Consider the following 5,000-nt stretch of genomic DNA (forward strand, 5'->3'; position numbering starts at 1 on the left):
TGAACCGCAGGATGCGAGACCCCACGCCCAGTGGCAAACAGGGCTCCTCTCAGAATATAGGCGGTCCCTACCCCTCACAACGATGACGGTGGGAGGGCCGTTTTACGAGACCATTTCCTGCGGTGCCAACGCTGTCGTAGAGCCGATACTCCATCTTTGGTACAAGGCAATCATTCCGCTGTAAATCAGTACGTCACTCGTAGTTCAGTCACCTCACAGCACTGCTCAGTAAACTATGCAGGCCCACATAGATAGATTATGATAGATTATATACGCAAATGCCCCTATACATGCTGAACGTCCGTACACACAAAATGAACCACACGTCAGCCACACACTCTATCACACACTACTCTCTGCCTGTAACAGACACAGATACAACTACTAAGCACCAGCATGGACCAACGTCCGGTGCATCCTATCCGCCACAGTACACCAACTACGCTATGATAACCAGACCGGGAGGTCCAATCATAAAACAGAATACCCCACTCGTCCGACAACCACAATTGCTCAGAGAAGCCACCAACACCCACACATGTCCTACACAGGGGTGCACCCATCACCACCACACTGCCTCGTCTTACAGCACAAACACACTGGCAGGAATGAAACACACAGGTCTGCCGCAACCACAGACACGGCTCGCCCCCTCTCACTGGCGAAAAGCGCATCCCGACGTGACATAACTCCTTTGACACACTGACGCTGCCTCGGGCATCCACTAACCTAACCTATGTCACCTTAACCTAACCTATGTCACCTTAACCTAACCTATGTCACCTTAACCTAACCTATGTCACCTTAACCTAACCTATGTCACCTTAACCTAACCTATGTCACCTTAACCTAACCTATGTCACCTTAACCTAACCTATGTCACCTTAACCTAACCTATGTCACCTTAACCTAACCTATGTCACCTTAACCTAACCTATGTCACCTTAACCTAACCTATGTCACCTTAACCTAACCCATCTTGCACCTTAACCTAACCCATCTTGCACCTTAACCTAACCCATCTTGCACCCTAACCTATGTTGCACCTTAACCTAACCTGTGTTGCACCTTAACCTACCTCAATTTGCACCGCAATGTAACTCAATTTGCACCGCAATGTAACTCAATTTGCACCGCAATGTAACTCAATTTGCACCGCAATGTAACTCAATTTGCACCGCAATGTAACTCAATTTGCACCGCAATGTAACTCAATTTGCACCGCAATGTAACTCAATTTGCACCGCAATGTAACTCAATTTGCACCGCAATGTAACGCAATTTGCACCGCAATGTAACGCAATTTGCACCGCAATGTAACGCAATTTGCACCGCAATGTAACTCAATTTGCACCGCAATGTAACGCAATTTGCACCGCAATGTAACGCAATTTGCACCGCAATGTAACGCAATTTGCACCGCAATGTAACGCAATTTGCACCGCAATGTAACGCAATTTGCACCGCAATGTAACGCAATTTGCACCGCAATGTAACGCAATTTGCACCGCAATGTAACGCAATTTGCACCGCAATGTAACGCAATTTGCACCGCAATGTAACGCAATTTGCACCGCAATCTACCCCCAAGTTGTGCCTTAACCTAACCCACGTTGTGCCTTAACCTAACCCACGTTGTGCCTTAACCTAACCCACGTTGTGCCTTAACCTAACCCACGTTGTGCCTTAACCTAACCCACGTTGTGCCTTAACCTAACCCACGTTGTGCCTTAACCTAACCCACGTTGTGCCTTAACCTAACCCACGTTGTGCCTTAACCTAACCCACGTTGTGCCTTAACCTAACCCACGTTGTGCCTTAACCTAACCCACGTTGTGCCTTAACCTAACCCACGTTGTGCCTTAACCTAACCCAAGTTGTGCCTTAACCTAACCCAAGTTGTGCCTTAACCTAACCCAAGTTGTGCCTTAACCTAACCCAAGTTGTGCCTTAACCTAACCCAAGTTGTGCCTTAACCTAACCCAAGTTGTGCCTTAACCTAACCCAAGTTGTGCCTTAACCTAACCCAAGTTGTGCCTTAACCTAACCCAAGTTGTGCCTTAACCTAACCCAAGTTGTGCCTTAACCTAACCCAAGTTGTGCCTTAACCTAACCCAAGTTGTGCCTTACCCTGCTCTGTAATTGGCATATGACACGTTACAGTAATGTATTGTCCAACCGCAACCCGCTCAGAATGTTGTGTACACAGCTACGTGTCATCTCCCCATAACAGCTGCATTGCAGTGTGGTACGCCATAGAGACGTGTGGGAGTAATGGACGCAGTGGATGGCGATCAGCATGAGCCGTCTGTTCATGTAGTGGCGCGTGTATGCAGACGTAGTAGTCTCTTCTCACACAATGTGATAGCACGGTGCCCCGCGTTCCACATCTGCGACATGCTACAGAGGCCGGTTGACAGTTGGTCGCGCAGTGGACATCGCATACGTACGGGGGCACCTTCCACGTGCCCTCTAGTCGGGCACATTTTGTTGCGTGGATGTGAGCGGATGTAGTGTGTCTTGACACCTGACAGGCAGGCATGCAATAATAGTTGACTTTGCAAACGGGGATGGACGTGTACGTTTACTGGTGACGTTACGCAAATGAACAACTGGTAACCCGTTGTGGTGCGGTTGTCCTTGCTGGAGGTACATCTGTGAGGGCAACGATCGGTACAGCTACGAAGCGGTCCCCACCATACCAACGAACGTGAATGTGAATCTGGGTGTGAAGCGATACGCGGCTGTGGGTGGGTGGGACTGTCCCCGGCCGGTGAGGGGGGGCCGCCCGGCGTGCTGGCCGCGCGGTGCGTGGGCGCACGCGCTACAGCCGGCTGGTGGGGGCGCCCAGTGGCAGGCGCGCCGGCCGACGGACGCGGCAGGCGGCGCAGCTGCGCGCCGGGGCACCCTGCGCGCGGCGCCGTGCAGCCAAAGTGGGTCCTCGCCGGCCCGGTGCGAAGCGCGGTGGACATCTGCAGTGTGCTGGTCCGATTGAGGACTGTGTGCGTTGAGGATGCGCAGCCGCCCGGCACTCGGCGCCGCGACGCCGTCTGCTGCTCGGTCGCCCCAGCGGTTCTCGCTGGTGGTTTGTATCGCAGTTGTGCAGACGTGTTGGCACGTGCGCTGTGCTGGGAGAGTTCGCTTCGGCACCCACGTGGGGCCTTTGCCCTTCTGTGGCGCTGGCGTTGGAGCTGCCGGTCACCGTAGGTGGCGCGTGTTGTCTCCCGCCGGCAATGCCACGACAGCACGCTCCCGGGCCTCTGTCGGCAGCGGCAAGCTCAGTTGGGAGCACGGGTGGTCGCACCTAAAGCGTCTACTCGCCTAACTCCGGGCGATTGCGCCTCTCTCGAACCCGACCAAGTACTTAGGACGGCGCTGCGCGCCGCCGGGACCTGAGAGGGTTTCGAGGTGTATTGTGCAGGGGAGCTCAGCCTCCTCCTGTTTGCAGAATAATTGAGCGGACGCTTGCGTGTTCGCGCGGGCCTCTGGGACACACTCCCGGGCGGCCGGCTGCTCAGCTCTAGTTGACGCAGCTCCCTGGTTGATCCTGCCAGTAGTCATATGCTTGTCTCAAAGATTAAGCCATGCATGTCTCAGTACAAGCCGCATTAAGGTGAAACCGCGAATGGCTCATTAAATCAGTTATGGTTCCTTAGATCGTACCCACGTTACTTGGATAACTGTGGTAATTCTAGAGCTAATACATGCAAACAGAGTCCCGACCAGAGATGGAAGGGACGCTTTTATTAGATCAAAACCAATCGGTCGGCTCGTCCGGTCCGTTTGCCTTGGTGACTCTGAATAACTTTGGGCTGATCGCACGGTCCTCGTACCGGCGACGCATCTTTCAAATGTCTGCCTTATCAACTGTCGATGGTAGGTTCTGCGCCTACCATGGTTGTAACGGGTAACGGGGAATCAGGGTTCGATTCCGGAGAGGGAGCCTGAGAAACGGCTACCACATCCAAGGAAGGCAGCAGGCGCGCAAATTACCCACTCCCGGCACGGGGAGGTAGTGACGAAAAATAACGATACGGGACTCATCCGAGGCCCCGTAATCGGAATGAGTACACTTTAAATCCTTTAACGAGTATCTATTGGAGGGCAAGTCTGGTGCCAGCAGCCGCGGTAATTCCAGCTCCAATAGCGTATATTAAAGTTGTTGCGGTTAAAAAGCTCGTAGTTGGATTTGTGTCCCACGCTGTTGGTTCACCGCCCGTCGGTGTTTAACTGGCATGTATCGTGGGACGTCCTGCCGGTGGGGCGAGCCGAAGGCGTGCGACCGCCTCGTGCGTGTTCGTGCGTCCCGAGGCGGACCCCGTTGAAATCCTACCAAGGTGCTCTTTATTGAGTGTCTGGGTGGGCCGGCACGTTTACTTTGAACAAATTAGAGTGCTTAAAGCAGGCAAGCCCGCCTGAATACTGTGTGCATGGAATAATGGAATAGGACCTCGGTTCTATTTTGTTGGTTTTCGGAACCCGAGGTAATGATTAATAGGGACAGGCGGGGGCATTCGTATTGCGACGTTAGAGGTGAAATTCTTGGATCGTCGCAAGACGAACAGAAGCGAAAGCATTTGCCAAGTATGTTTTCATTAATCAAGAACGAAAGTTAGAGGTTCGAAGGCGATCAGATACCGCCCTAGTTCTAACCATAAACGATGCCAGCCAGCGATCCGCCGCAGTTCCTCCGATGACTCGGCGGGCAGCCTCCGGGAAACCAAAGCTTTTGGGTTCCGGGGGAAGTATGGTTGCAAAGCTGAAACTTAAAGGAATTGACGGAAGGGCACCACCAGGAGTGGAGCCTGCGGCTTAATTTGACTCAACACGGGAAACCTCACCAGGCCCGGACACCGGAAGGATTGACAGATTGATAGCTCTTTCTTGATTCGGTGGGTGGTGGTGCATGGCCGTTCTTAGTTGGTGGAGCGATTTGTCTGGTTAATTCCGATAACGAACGAGACTCTAGCCTGCTAACTAGTCGCGTGACATCCTTCGTG

General features: G+C 52.7%; 1 non-coding gene across 1 annotated transcript in view; it reads left to right on the plus strand.

The window, feature by feature from the left end:
• The first annotated feature begins 3,534 nt into the window (after positions 1-3,534).
• The window catches only part of LOC126118182 (small subunit ribosomal RNA), a 1,909-nt gene continuing 443 nt past the window's right edge, over positions 3,535-5,000 (plus strand). The window contains exon 1 of the ribosomal RNA XR_007525629.1: positions 3,535-5,000. This exon is cut by the window's right edge and continues 443 nt beyond it. This is a non-coding gene — a ribosomal RNA (small subunit ribosomal RNA).

The sequence above is a fragment of the Schistocerca cancellata genome, unplaced genomic scaffold, assembly GCF_023864275.1.
Source record: "Schistocerca cancellata isolate TAMUIC-IGC-003103 unplaced genomic scaffold, iqSchCanc2.1 HiC_scaffold_349, whole genome shotgun sequence".
Classification (NCBI taxonomy): domain Eukaryota; kingdom Metazoa; phylum Arthropoda; class Insecta; order Orthoptera; family Acrididae; genus Schistocerca; species Schistocerca cancellata.